Genomic DNA, 15,588 nt, shown 5'->3' with positions numbered 1-15,588 from the left:
TTATATCCCAATTTGTTTGTGCGTGTTCCTGCCCGCAGACATAATTATCCAATCCCTATGTACTTATTTACTTAATTTTTTCATTTTTTTTTATCCCTTTCCCAAATCTTTCCCTTTACTTGTGTTAATTCTCTATTTTCCAAAAAAAAACAACAAACATTTAGACTAGGGGTGCTTACGTTAGCAATATTACTGTGTTGATGAGAAGAGCAATATAAATCATTAGGAGAGTCATCTAAAGTCTGCTCGCATTGGGGTTATATATTCAATCCATTTATTCCAGATTTGATAAAATGTTTCTTTTTGAGTTCTCAGGGAGTAAGTCAACTTTTCCATTTTAAATATTTCCAAGATAATTTCGTACCAATCTTCTAATGTAGGTGGTTTTGGATTTAGCCATTTTCTAGTGATTGATTTCTTACTTGCCGCTAAGAGGGCCTGCAGCAACTTTATATCTTCCTTCTGTTCAAGGAACAATACATGCCCCAAATAGAGCGTCTCAAAGTTCAGAGGTATCTGGGACCTAAGTACCTTAACTAATGTTCTATGAATACCTTCCCAAAATAGACTTAATTTAGGGCAATCCCAGAAAATATGAAAATGATTTGCCTCCTTGGAGCCGCACCTTCTCCAACACATCACATTTGTATCTTTATATTTTTCCCGATATGGGGTCTTGAAGTATCTTATAATGTTTTTCCAACAATGTTCTCTCCAAGTCAAAGAATTAGTCGAGGACCATTGAAAGCTGCAGATTTTCCCCCAAGCCTCCTCTGAAAGTACCAACCCCGCTTCTTTCTCCCACTTCTCTTTAATATACGGTATATTTACATTTTTAGCATGGGAGAGTGCATTATATAGGCGAGAAACTGATTTACTAGGTATTGAACTGCAAGCCGAATTCAGAATCTTGAAAAATTCTAATTCTACTGTTGATAGGTCTGTATATCTACAACTCTGGTTAACATAGTTTCGTATTTGAAGGTACCTAAAAAAAGTCATTATGTTCTAGGCCATGTTTGTCCTGCAGGATTTGGAAACTTTGTAATACTATTTTATCTATAAATGAGAGGTAGGTTGTAAGACCTTTCTTTATCCATAGCTCAAATCTTTTATCTCCTCTGTTGGGAAGGAATTCGGTATCATATGCACACCATCTAAAGAGTTTTAGCATGTTATTAATTCCACATGAATTAACCACCTTCTGCCATACGTTTAATGTAAGATTTATCCAAGCATTATTAAATTTTTCCAACTGGGCCATCAATCCTTTGTCAGCTATTGAGGCCTGAAGAGGAAAACTGTCAACTAATCCAAATTCTATTTCCTTCCATCTAGCCTTATATTCCCTATTACACCAATATAACAGAGGGGTTATCTGTGAGGCATAAAAATAATTTCTCAGGCAAGGAAGAACCATACCTCCTCTTTCCTTCCCTAACTGTAAGGTGTTATATCGAATTCTAGGTTTCCTTCCTTGCCAAATGAAGCGGGAAATCCATTTGTCCCATTCCCTGAATTGATTATCATCCACCTCCACTGGTAAAGTACGGAAAAGATATAATAACCGAGGAAGAATATTCATTTTTATAGTATTTATCCTTGAATTTAAACTTAAAAAGGGGATAAGATTCCATCTATGCATATCTGCTTTTATCTCTGAGATTAATGGCCCATAATTTACCTGTGACAGTGTTGAAAGATCCTTCGGCAGGGTTATTCCTAAATATTTTAATGATTTAGCTTCCCACTTAAGATCGTATGTATCCTGCAATTTTTTGGATGGTGTATAATTTAGGGACATAACCTGCGTTTTCTTTACATTTATTTTATAACCTGATATTTTCCCAAAGTCATCCAACAGTGTAAACAATCCTATAAATGATTTTTCTGGTTCACTCAGATAGACCAAAACATCATCTGCGAATAACGCCACTTTCTGTTCAATCCCTGCCACCTTGATACCTTTTACGATTTCGCTCTGTCTTATTAGTTGGGCAAGCGGTTCAATATATAGCGCAAAAAGGAGAGGAGAAATTGGGCATCCCTGTCTAGTGCCTCTCTCTAAAATGAAGGAGTCAGAGAGGTCCCCATTTATCTTAATTCGGGCTGTTGGGCTGTCATATAGAGTCTGAATTACTTTAATAAACCTTTCTTGAAAGCCGAATCTTCCTAACACTCTGTATAGGAATGCCCAACTAACCGAATCGAAAGCTTTCTCAGCGTCCAATCCTACCACCATTGTCTCTGTCTCGTTCTTATTAACCTGTTCTAATATGTGCAGAGTTCTCCTTATGTTGTCCTGTGTTTGTCTTTGTTGAATAAATCCAGTCTGGTCTAAATGGATTAGGCCAGGTAAAAGCTTTTCCAATCTGCGTGCTAATATAGATGTAAATAGTTTGTAATCTAAATTAAGAACACTAATTGGCTGATAATTGCCACATTCTAGTTTATCTTTACCCTCTTCAGGAATAACTGAAATAATTGCTTCTCTCCAGGAAGGTGGAGTTTCTCCTCTCTGCAAGATCCAATTAAAGGTGTTAAGTAGTAATGGGGCTAACTGTGTCTTCAGGGACTTGTACCACTCTGAGGTAAACCCATCAGAACCCGGGGACTTTCCAGCCTTTAACCTAGAGATGGCCACGTTCAGTTCTTTGACAGTTACTGGTTCTAATAAACTTTCATTTTGTAAATCTGTAAGTTTAGGTAGATCTAAAAAATTCAATACACTGTCTATATAGGGCTCATTGGGGGCCCGGGGTTGGGAGTACAGCTCTCGATAATACGTTTCAAAACTCTCTTGAATTTTCCCTATTGTACTCTCCACAAGCTTTGTCTTTGGATTCTTTATTTTATGAATTGTATTGTCTGCTTGTTGTTTTCGTAATTTATATGCTAATAATCTAGCTGATTTACCTCCTACTTCATAATTCTTTTGTCTCAGGTAAAGAAAATTTCTTTGAGTTTCCAACGTATAAATATCATCAATTTCACTTTGCAATTTCCTAATTTCCTGTTTTCGATTTGAATTACTTTTGTTGCTATCTCCAACATGAAGTTGTTTTAATTTTCCTTGAAGGTCTGCTAATTTTTGTGCATTGATTTTTTTCATGTGAGTAGTAATGGAAATAATTTTCCCTCTCAGTACAGCTTTCAATGTATCCCATAAAATCACTGGTGATGTTTCTCCCGTGTCATTAAGGTCTAGATATTCTTTGATTTCTCCCCTTAATCTCTCCATTACTTTTGGGTTATTAAGTATATGTGAGTTTAGCCTCCATAGTGTTTTCCTCATTTTCCTTTCCAGGATTAGAGACATAGAGACTGGGCTATGATCTGACAGATCAATTGTTGCAATATTACAGTTTTTTATCCTGAGTCTATCTGTATTAAAGATAAAGAAATAGTCTATCCTTGAATAGGCTGAATGAGGGAAAGAGTAATATGTATAATCTTTACTAGTAGGGTGTAATTCCCTCCAGACATCTATAATTCCCAACTCCTCCATCAATGAATTCACTTTCCGAGTCAGAGGTTTATTCTGAGTAACTATTCTTGAAGAATCTAGTATAGGATTTAATCTAATATTAAAATCCCCTCCACAAATTACTACCCCTCGAGAACTGACCATTAGGTCAAAAATGTGTCTATAAAATGACCATTCACTACCTGGAGGAGCATAAACATTCAGCAATGTTATTTCTGTAACTTCTATTCTTCCTGTGATTTTTACAAACCGTCCTTCTTTGTCTCTAGTCTCTGAAATATGTTCATAATTAAGAGTACTTGATATTAAAGTAGCTACCCCTCTTTTGTGACTCAATTTATATGATGAATAAAATACATGCTTAAAGCCCATTCTTTTTAATTTTCCATGTTCAGATTGACTCGTATGTGTTTCCTGGAGGAAAGCTATTTGTGCCCTCTCTTTTTTCAATTTAGACATAATCTTATTTCTTTTAATTGGATTCAAAACCCCATTAACATTATAGGAAATTATTTTTACCAATTCAGTTTGCATTTTTCTCTAGTAGAAAAAAAGCACTCTCCTTTTCTAACCAAACAGTAAGCAATCCCTTCTCAACAGTAAACCAAGACATATAACCACACCCTAGACATTTCTGAACGTATAACATTTGAAAATTTTCCCCGTCTTCCCACAGTGAGGCCTGAGCACCGACCCGCCTCAGTTCAGAGGGATAACCTCTATCTTCACCCTGTGTTAGAGGGCCCTCAGCAGTTTGAATAATCATAGAGAATTTTCTCCTATTTATGTCTCGACCATATTGCTATCATTCAAGTTATTCCGCCTAGTTTATTTTCAGTTACCAGTTTTCATTTTACTTTTAAGTCCGATTTACTCTTTTCAGTCATTTCTCTTAATTAATCTGTATTCTCTGTACATTCGCGTCTGAATATTTGCAGCTTTTCCTTGTAGTTTGACACTCTGGTTCGAGTGGAGCGTCCTCGCCCCACTAACTGCCACGACTTCTGCCGAATCCTCTCCAGTAGCGACTCCGGTTGGGTGATAACTTTAATAGGTAGTCCCCGGTCCGCCAGGTCCGACGTTGCCTCCTCCACCGTAGCATAAGTTTTTGTCCCTTCGTCGTAAAAGACTCTCAGCCGAGCTGGATACAGGGTCTGAAATCTGATGTTGTTTGCCTTCAGGACTCTCCGTGTTTCCGTATATTCCTTCCGTCTGGCAAGAATCCCCGGTGCGTAGTCGTGGTCTAAACTGATTTTGCAGTTGTTCCACATGAAACCTTTCTTTTGCCATGCTCTTTTAAGCACCTCTTCCTTCGTTCTGTAACTGAGAAATCTGATCAGAATCGATCTGGGCTGGGCGCCTGCCGGAGGCTGTGGTGCCAACGCGCGGTGAGCCCTTTCTATCTGTAGGTCTTTTGCGGCCGGTATATCAAGGTTCTCTCTAAGCAGCTTCTCCACGAAGGGAATCATCAATCCGGGTTTACCTTCGGTTCCTTCGGGAACTCCGTAGATCCTCACATTTTCCCTTCTCGAGCGGCCGCCTTGATCTATTAGTTTCCACTGGAGTTGGTCTTGTAGCTTCAGCATTTCTGCTATCACTTCCTCGGCATTTTGTAGTTTCTCTTCAATTCCAACAATCCTCGCTTCGGCTTCATCTATCCGTGAGTTAGTTTTTACTATTTCTCCCTTTAATATCTTCCAGCTGTTTGCTGTTATCTTGTCGGAACTCGCGAATCTCTCCGAGAATCAAAGACAGAGTCACCGATTCCCCCTCATTATCTCCGTCCTGGCTTGCCGTGGGAGAGCTAGGCCCGTCGCCTTGCTGCATCTCTTTATGTTTATCAGCCTTCGAAGCGGACTTTTTATTCTTGTTCTTAAACATCATCCTTGCCCCTTTTATTAATATAGTTATGCAATATTAAGTATTTGTCTAAATTCGATTTTGGGGCAGTTTACCTTCTTTTTTGTCAAGAGACCTTTTCCTTACGCCGCCATTCCCTTGATGACCTGGAAGTCCTCCATCGGATGAATTGAGTTTCACAGTCCGCTGAGGGCCGGATCAATGGCATTCAGGTCTGGCAACCAAGTAAAATACAAGAGGGGCAGGTACGATCTCTGGAACATCACCTCACCTGTAAGGTGGCTATTCCTGAACAAACTTGAATCATTGAAGGATCCTCAACAGCTGTGGCAAGGTTTGAATCTTATCACCTCCTACAAAGTGAAACCAAGAGACATAGGTGACAGCAAGGCTTTGCTCCCAGCTGAGCTCAATACAGTTTATGCTCACTTTGATCATCAAAATATGGAGGCACCTTCACAAACTCCTGCGGTTTCCGATGACCCTGTGATTTCAGTTTCACAGGAAGGTAAACTCCTGGAAACATCCAGTCCAGAACAGGGACCTGGCCGAATATGAAAGACCTGAACTGATCGTCATGTTTTGTAGCTTCAGAAAGAAAACACGGAGACCAGGATAAACGTGTCTAACTTTGTTTTTACCTAAGCGAGGCACATGCTTACGACATAATGATGTGTTAATATGCACACACATAAAGTGCCTATAAAATGTATTCACCCTCCTCCCCCCTTGGAAGTTTGCATGCTTTATTGTTTTACAACTTTGAATCACAGTGGATTTAATTTGGCTTTTTTGACACTGATCAACAGAAAAAGACTCTTCTGTGTCAAAGTGAAAACAGATGTCTACTAAGTGATATAAATTAATTGCAAATATAAAACACAAAATTACTGATTATGTAAGTATTCACTCCCTTTAATATGACACCAAATTAACATGAGTGCAGCCAATTGGTTTTAGAAGTCACATAATTAACTAAATGGAGATCACCTGTAAGCAGTCAAGATTGTAGTGAAAGTACACCTGTATCTGGAAGGTCTAACTGCTGGTGAGTCAGTATCCTGGCAAAAACTACAGCATGAAGACAGAAGAACTCTCCAAGCAACTCCACGAAAAGGTTATTATAAAGCGCAAATCAGGAGATGGATACAAGAAAATTTCTAATTCACTGAATATCCCTTGGAGTACAGTTTAAGTCAATCATCGAGAAATGGAAAGGATATGGCACCTCTATAAATCTGCCTAGAGCAGGCCATATTCAAAAACTGAGTGACCGTGCAAGAAGGGGAGGCTGCCAAGAGACCAATGTCAACTTTGGAGGAGTTACAAGTTTCAGTGACTGAGATGGGAGAGATTGCACATACAACAACTGCTGCCTGGGTGCCTCACCAGTCAGACAGTTATGGAAGAAATGCAAAGAGAAAACCACTGTTTAAAAAAAAAACATGAAATCTCAGCTAGAGTTTGCCAGAAGGCATGAGGGAGACTCTGAAGTCAGCTAGAAGAAGGTTCTCTGGTATGATGAAACCAAAATTGAGCTTTTTGGCCATCAGACTAAATGCTATATATGGCACAAGATTTGTTTTCCAGCAAGACAATGACCACAACCATAAAGCCAAAGCTACACAGGACTGGCTTAAAAACAACGGTTAATATCCTGGAGTGGCCCAGACAGAGTCTAGACCTCAATCCAATTGAGAATTTGTGGCTGGGCTTGAAAAGAGCTGTTCACTCACGATCCCCATGCAATCTGACAGAGCTTCAGCAGTTTTTTAAAGAAGAAAGGGAAAAATTGCAGTGTCCAGATGTGCACACAGACTCAAGACTATAATTGATGTCAAAAGTGCATCTACTAAATACCAACTTGAAGGGGGTGAATAATTATGCAATCAATTATTTTGTGTTTTATATTTGTAATGAATTTAGAACATTTTGTAGAGATCTGTCTTCACTTTGACATGAAAGTCTTTCTGTCAATCTGTCAGAAAAGCCAAATTAAATCCACTGTGATTCAATGTTGTAAAACAAAACATGAAAGTTTCCGGGGGGGGGGGTGGTAAATGGGTGAATACATTTTATAGGCACTGTATATAAGTAATTGTGTGTGTGTGTGTGTGTATGTACGGAAGTCTCATACATGCATGTCACATGTAGGAAAGCTTCACTGGATGATGTCTCAGTACAGTGTCTGATGTCACCATTTCCTTTACCTTTTTGAAAGCCATCTCACTCTGCTTTGACATTTCTTCCTGATCTGCAGCAAAGAGTTTAAGGGATGGAGCACATTCGCCAGATTTCGTAGAAACCATATAACCATATAACAATTACAGCACGGAAACAGGCCATCTCGGCCCTTCTAGTCCGTGCCGAACTCTTACTCTCACCTAGTCCCATTGACCTGCAATTAGCCCATAACCCTCCATTCCTTTCCTGTCCAGTTGTCCAATTTAACATCGAACCTGCCTCAACCACTTCTGCTGGAAGCTCGTTCCACACAGCTACCACTCTCTGAGTAAAGAAGTTCCCCCTCATATTACCCCTAAACTTTTACCCTTTAACTCTCAACTCATGTCTTCTTGTTTGAATCTCCCCCACTGTCAATGGAAAAAGCCTATCCTCGTCAACTCTATCTATCCCCCTCACAATTTTAAACACCTCTATCAAGTCCCCCCTCAACCTTCTACGTTCCAAAGAATAAAGACCCAACTTGTTCAACCTTTCTCTGTAACTTAGGTGATGAAACCCAAGTAACATTCTAGTAAATTTTCTCTGTACTCTCTCTATTTTGTTGACATCTTTCCTATAATTCGGTGACCAAAACTGTACACAACACTCCAAATTTGGCCACACCAATGCCTAGTACAATTTCAACATTACATCCCAACTCCTATACTCAATATTCTGATTTATAAATGCCAGCATACCAAAAGCTTTCTTCACCACCCTATACTCATGAGATTCCACCTTCAGGGAACTATGCACCATTATTCCTAGATCCCTCTGTTCTACTGCATTCTTCAATGCCCTACCATTTGCCATGCGTGTCCTATTTTGATTAGTCCTACCAAAATGTAGCACCTCACATTTATCAGCATTCAACTCCATCTGCTGTCTTTTAGCCCACTCTTCTAACTGGCATAAATCTCTCTGCAAGCTTTGAAAACCTACTTCATTATCCACAACTCCACCTATCTTAGTATTATCTGCATACTTATTTATCTAATTTACCACCCCGTCATCCAGATCATTAATGTATATGACAAATGACATTGGACCCAGTATAGATCCCTGAGGCACACCACTAGTTACCGGCCTCCAATCTGACAAACAGTTATCCACCATCACTCTCTGGTGTCTCCCATCCAGCCACTGCTGAGTCCATTTTACTACTTCAATATTAATACCTAACGATTGAACCTTCCTAACCAACCTTCCGTGTGGAACCTTGTCAAAGGCCTTACTAAAGTCCATGTAGACAACATCTGCCGCTTTACCTTCGTCAACTCTCCTAGTAACCTCTTCAAAAAATTCAATAAGATTTGTCAAACATGACCTTCCACGTACAAATCCATGTTGACTGTTCCTAATCAGACCCTGTCTATCCAGATAATTATATATACCGCCTCTAAGAATACTTTCCATCAATTTACCCATCACTGACGTCAAACTCACAGGTCAATAATTGCTAGGTTTAGTCTTAGAACCCTTTTTAAACAATGGAACAACATGAGCAATACGCCAATCCTCCGGCACCATCCCTGTTTCTAATGACATTTGAAATATTTCTGTCAGAGCCCCTGCTATTTCTACACTAACTTCCCTCAAGGTCCTAGGGAATATCCTGTCAGGACCTGGAGACTTATCCACCTTTATATTCCTTAAAAGCTCCAGTACTTCCTCTTCTTTAATCATCATAATTTCCATAACCTCCCTACTTGTTTTCCTTATCTTACACAATTCAAAATCCTTCTCCTTAGTGAATACCGAAGAAAAGAAATTGTTCAGAATCTCCCCCATCTCTTTTGGCTCCACACATAGCTGTCCACTTTGATTCTCTAAGGGACCAGTTTTATCCCTCACTATCCTTTTGCTGTTAATATAACGGTAGAAGCCCTTGGGATTTATTTTCACCTTACTTGCCAAAGCAACCTCATATCTTTTAGCTTTTCTAATTTCTTTCTTAAGATTCTTTTTACATTCTTTATATTCCTCAAGCACCTCATTTACTCCATGCTGCCTATATTTATTGTAGATATCTCTCTTTTTCTGAACCAAGTTTCCAATATCCCTTGAAAACCATGGCTCTCTCAAACTTTTAACCTTTCCTTTCAACCTAACAGGAACATAAAGATTCTGTACTCTCAAAATTTCACCTTTAAATGACCTCCATTTCTCTATTACATTCTTCCCATAAAACAAATTGTCCCAATCCACTCCTTCGCATCTGCTCAAAGTTAGCCTTTCTCCAATCAAAAATCTCAACCCTGGGTCCAGACCTATCCTTCTCCATAATTACATTGAAACTAATAGCATTGTGATCACTGGACCCGAAGTGCTCCCCAACACAAACCTCCGTCACCTGACCTATCTCATTCCCTAACTAGGAGATCCAACATTGCCCCTTCTCTAGTTGGTACCTCTATGTATTGCTGCAAAAAACTATCCTGCACACATTTTACAAACTCCAAACCATCCAGCCCTTTTACAGTATGGGCTTCCCAGTCTACGTGTGGAAAATTAAAATCTCCCACAATCACAACCCTGTGCTTACTACAAATATCCGCTATCTCCTTACAAATTTGCTCCTCCAATTCTCACTCCCATTTGGTGGTCTATAATATACCCCCATAAGAGTTACTACACCTTTCCCATTCCTCAATTCCACCCAAATAGCCTCCCTGGATGAGCCCTCTAATCTATCCTGCCAGAGCACGGCTGTAATATTTTCTCTAACAAGCAATGCAACACCTCCCCCTCTTGTTCCTCTGATTCTATCACACCTGAAGCAATTAAATCCAGGAATATTTAGTTGCCAATCACACCTGTCCTATAACCATGTTTCAGTAAAGCTACCACATCATACTTCCAGGTATCAATTTATGCTTTAAGCTCCTCCACCTTTCTTATAATGCTCCTCGCATTAAAATAAATGCATTAAAGAAATTTTCCACCTTTTACTCTCTGTTTATCACTGACGGTGCAAACAACTTTACTATTTTCTTTTTCTTCCTTCTTCCCTACATCTGTTCCTACACTCTGGTTCCCCTCCCCCCTCGTATCTGGTTTAAATCCACCGGAGCCTCTCTAGCAAACCTACCTGCAAGAATATTTGTCCCCTTCCAGTTCAGATGTAGACCGTCCCGCTGGAACAGGTCCCACCTTCCCTTGAAAACTGCCTAATTATCTATAAATCTGAAGCCCTCCCTCCTGCACCATGTCTTCAGCCACGTGTTGATCTGCGCTATCTTACTATTTCTAAACCCGCCTGCACGTGGCACTGGTAGCAATCCTGAGATTGCTATCCTGGAGGTCCTGTCCTTTAACTTGGCGCCGAACTCTCTAAACTCTCCTTTCAGGACCTCCTCACTCTTCCTACCCACGTCATTGGTCCCTGCATGGACCACAACATCCAGCTGCTCATCCTCCCTCTTGAGAATACTGAGAACTCGATCCGAAATATCGCGGACCTTGGCACTAGGGAGGCAACAGACCATCCGGGATTCTCGATCTCTTCCACATCTCTTATCTGTCCCCCTAACTATCGAATCCCCATCACTACTGCTCTCCTCTTTTCCCTCCTTCCCTTCTGAGTTGAGGGTCCCATCTCGGTGCCTGAAACGCAACCACTGCAACTTGTCCCTGGTAGGTTGTCCCCATCAACAGTATCTAAAATGATATACTTATTATTGGTGGGAACGGCCACAGGGGTGCTCTGCTCATTCTGTCTATTCCCCTTCCCTCTCCTGACAGTCACCCAGCTACCTGTCTCCTGACTCTTCGGGGTGACTATCTCCCTGTAATTCCTCTCTATTTCTGCCTCTGCCTCCCGAATGATCCAAAGTTCATCCAGCTCCAGCTCCAGTTCCCTAACTTGGTTTGTCAGGAGCTGCAGCTGGATGCACCTTTCTATAGTAATTGACAAATCCTAAAAAGGACCACATCTATGGCACGTCCTTGGCTTTGGGGCGTCAACCACTGTTTGGATTTTCTCAGCACACTTGTGTAATCATTGTGTGCGAAAGGTCTGACCACAGTCAGTGATCTTGGTTTAAAGAATTCACACTTGTTCCGGCATGCTCTGAACCCATAGTCTTCTCATCTTTTTAACACTGTCTTGAGATTTTGGAGATGTTCTTTATCATCCAAACCAGTAACGATGGTGTCATCCAAGTGCCTGGGCAGACTTGCAGCACTTGGTCCATTGCTTTCAGTCAGGGTGCCGATGCCAATGCCACTCCAAAAATAAGCTGCTTGTTGCAGCAAAGCCCTTTGTGAGTGTTTATGGTATGAAACACTTTGGACTTCTCCATCTCTATTTGTAGGTCAGCCTCAGCTAAATCCACTTTGCTGAAGTGTTTTCCTCCAGAAAGGTCTGCAAAGATATCCTCTATCCAAGGCTGAGGGTATTGATCTGCTTTCAGTACTGGGTTGATGCTGACCTTAAAATCACCACAGATCTTGATAGACCCACCTTCTTGGCTACTGGGACCACTGCCAGTGCCCATGGACTCCATTCATCCTTTGAAAGAATTCCTTCAGCCTCCTTGTGATCTAGCTTATTGGCTACTTTATCATGGATGATGTAAGGAACTGAATGGGCTTTGCAAAACTTGGGTGTGGCATTTTCATTTAGTACTATCTTACCCTTGATATGTTTGAGTTTTCCAATGCTATCCATGAACACTGCTGTAGGATTATCCAGTACTTTTCTTAATCCACTTTCAGTTGACTCTATTGCAGGGGCTGTGGCATGCAAATTGTGGATGAATCTACAATCAAGTGTAGTTACCTCAACAAATCACAGCACCGCAGTGCTATCCCCCTTGTTTTTACCACGTACAAGCCCAATGTGGCTTGTTGGTTGTTGTATTTCATTGTTATGAATGTCATTCCCACCGGAATTATCTTTTTCTCCAGTGTAAGTTGTTAGTTGGAAATCTGCAGGCTTCAGTATTGTATCTTTGAAACAGTGTTCAAACTCATTTTGTGGAATGATTGAAACAGCTGAGCCAGTGTCCAATTCCATTTTAATTAATTTGCCATTCACTTCTGGTGTAAGCCACATTGCTTGTTTCCTGTTAGTTTTTCTCACTGTAAATCTCTAGGCTACCCAGTCCATTGTCACTCTCATTTTCAGATTTTTCATCAACAGCATGCAGATTTCTGCTCCTTTTGAAACTGCAACTTGACTTTTTATCTCTTCCCTGTGGTGCACTTACTTATGACTGCCAACATGCTCTTCGTACGTGACCAACTTTATTGCATTTTCTGCATTTTCCCTTTAAATCTGCATTGGTCTGGTGTATATGAGCCCTTGTCACAATTGTAACTCAATTCAGCCAGGCCAGTTTCTGTTTAGTTGATGCAAGGTTGTTCATGCTCACTTTCATTCTTGACTATAACTCAATTACCTTTCTGGCTGTAGTTTCCACTGATACAGCAATTTCAACTGCCCTTTTAAATGTGAGTTGTGCTTCAGTTAGGAGACATTTTTTTGAATGCTTTTGTGTATAATTCCACAACCTAGACTAAATGCAGTGCATCATTAAGCCAATCACTAAATTGACATTTCTGTTCTCAATGTCCCTGCATCACTTTCACAATATCAGCAAAGTTGATTTTGGCTGGTTTGGTTGGAGCAGTCAAACTTCAAAGCAAACAGTATGCTTTCCCACTCAGCAAAACAGGCACTCCTTATCAGCTACTTCATTTGCTTCAAAATACTGTTCAATTTGTTCTGTATATGTGACCCAGTTATTTTTTGTGCAATCAAACGTGTCATCTTTCTGATGTAGCCAGCCATTTCTGTCCATTTCATGATTATCACCACCTAGTATTCACTGTTTATGAACCTGTGAATTCATCCATTTTCTGCCAGTTTTATTCGATCATTTCTGTCCTCTTGTGAAGAAAAGTGTGCTCCACTTTTGTTTTTAAACTCAGTATTGTACTTTTTAAAAACTCGAATGTCTCTTTTCCCTTCTGAAGGAAGAATATGCTGTGCTTCAGCAAGTAGGTAGTCGTCTTGGGATCATTTAAAACTTATTCATCGCCACTTCATCTCATGTTCTCAGTAGTTATTACTTATATTTATTCCTTGGCCATCAGACTCCACGTATAGCTGGGAAAGTGATGACCCCTACCCCCCCCCCCCCGTTAGACTGTTTGAGGTAACTTATTTTTTATTTTCTTACTTCTCAGATTTTGGTGTAGAGAAATTAACAATCTTATTGAATAGAATATACAACAGTGGCAAAGTACCAGAAGATCTTTTAAAGACAGTACTTGTTGCACTGCCAAAGAAACCAGGTGCAGCAGAGTGTGGACAGCACAGAACAATTAGTTTAATGAGCCACTTCACAAAAATTCTACTTAGAATCATCATGCTCAGAATAAGAAACAAAATTAAACCAGAGATCAGTGAAGAACAGTGTGGCTTTGTTGAAGGCAAGGGAACATCAGACACCACTTATATTCTCAGGAATATTATCGAAAGGTCAATAGAAATACAGCAAGACCTATCTTCTGTTTCATTGACTACACAAAAGCCTTTGACACAGTGAAACACCAAGTCATCATGAAAATGCTTAAAGTTATTAATATTGATGGAAAAGATCTAAGAATAATCAGGAATCTCTACTGGCAACAAAAGTGCAGCCATATGGATAGACAACGAGATTGGTGAATATCAGCCAATAAAGCAAGGAGTCATACAGGGTTGTGTTCTATCACCAGACCTGTTCTCCCTGTACAGTGAAAATGTCATGAGAACTATACAAGACCTACCTGGAATAAGTAGAGGAGGATACAATATCAACAACGTCTGCTTTGCGGGTGATACAGTACTGATAGCAAACAGTGAAGTAACTTTACAGAAACTAGTATCTACCATCAACACAGAGAGTGAAAGATTTGTCCTAACCTTAAACAAAAAGAAAACTGAAGTAATGGTAATATCAAAGAAACCTGATATCCCAAACTGTAGGATCGTATTGGGAAATGAAATCCTGAAACAAGTTCACAACTTCAAGTACCTTGGATCATGGGTAACATCTGATGGCAAATGTGAAACAGACATAAAAGCAAGAATAGCAATGGCAAAAACAGCATTTACAGAAATGAGAAACATCCTAACAAACAAGAAAATAGCAATTGACATCCACCTTAGAACTCTCAGCTGCTCCATTCTTCCTGCGAGTCATGGACCATCACAAATGCGATGGAAAAAAGAATCAATGCAGCAGGGATGTGGCTCCTCAGAAGAATGCTATGCATATCATATACAGATAGGATAACCAATGAAGAAGTTCTACAGAGAACGAAAACAAAATGTACATTTAAAAAAAAATCAGAAAACAGCAATCAAAATTCTTTGGACACATCATGCAAAGAGAGGCATTAGAATATTTAGTTACAACTAGAAAGCTGGAAGGAAAAGAAGCAGAGGCAGACAGAGAATGAAAATGATAGATGGAATAACATCATGGTTAGAAACAGGGGAGGCAACAACTACAATTTGGAGGGTCAGGGACCATAATGGATGGAGAGACATGATCACCCACGCCAAACAGCAAGGCGCCTGAGAGAGAGACTTTTCTTCTAATATTTGTGTACAGAATCTGTGCATTTGTAATGCTACTGTGACACTAATTTCGTTTGGGATCAAGAGTATCTGATTATTATTATTCCTTTTTGTATTTGCATGGTTTGTTGTCATTTTCACATTGATTGTCATGTTGGGTATGGTCTTTCATTGATTCTATTGTGTTGTATTTACTGTGAATGTCCTCAAGAAAATGAATCTCAGGCAAGTATATGGTGACATATATGTGTGCTTTGAGAATAAACTTTAAACCTTGGACCTAGTTGAAAATATTTCCAGCAAAGCATGTGCAGTAAGTAGCTGCAGATGTAACAGTGAATGAGAAGTGAAATGACTAAAACTTTGTCTCCTTTAACTACTACAATGGAATACTATTGTTTAGAAACTATCTAACAATTAAACATAATTAAACAAATTG

At 39.8% G+C, this 15,588-nt stretch overlaps 1 protein-coding gene across 1 annotated transcript in view; it reads left to right on the top strand.

Moving 5' to 3' along the window:
* Positions 1–15,588, top strand: part of aldh1l2 (aldehyde dehydrogenase 1 family, member L2) — a 171,051-nt gene that overhangs the window by 41,588 nt on the left and 113,875 nt on the right. The window lies entirely within an intron of this gene.

The sequence above is a fragment of the Mobula hypostoma genome, chromosome 20, assembly GCF_963921235.1.
Source record: "Mobula hypostoma chromosome 20, sMobHyp1.1, whole genome shotgun sequence".
In the NCBI taxonomy this organism is placed as follows: Eukaryota; Metazoa; Chordata; class Chondrichthyes; order Myliobatiformes; family Myliobatidae; genus Mobula; species Mobula hypostoma.
The sequence above is the reverse complement of the archived record's forward strand: the minus strand, read 5'-3'. Positions and strand labels throughout refer to the sequence as shown.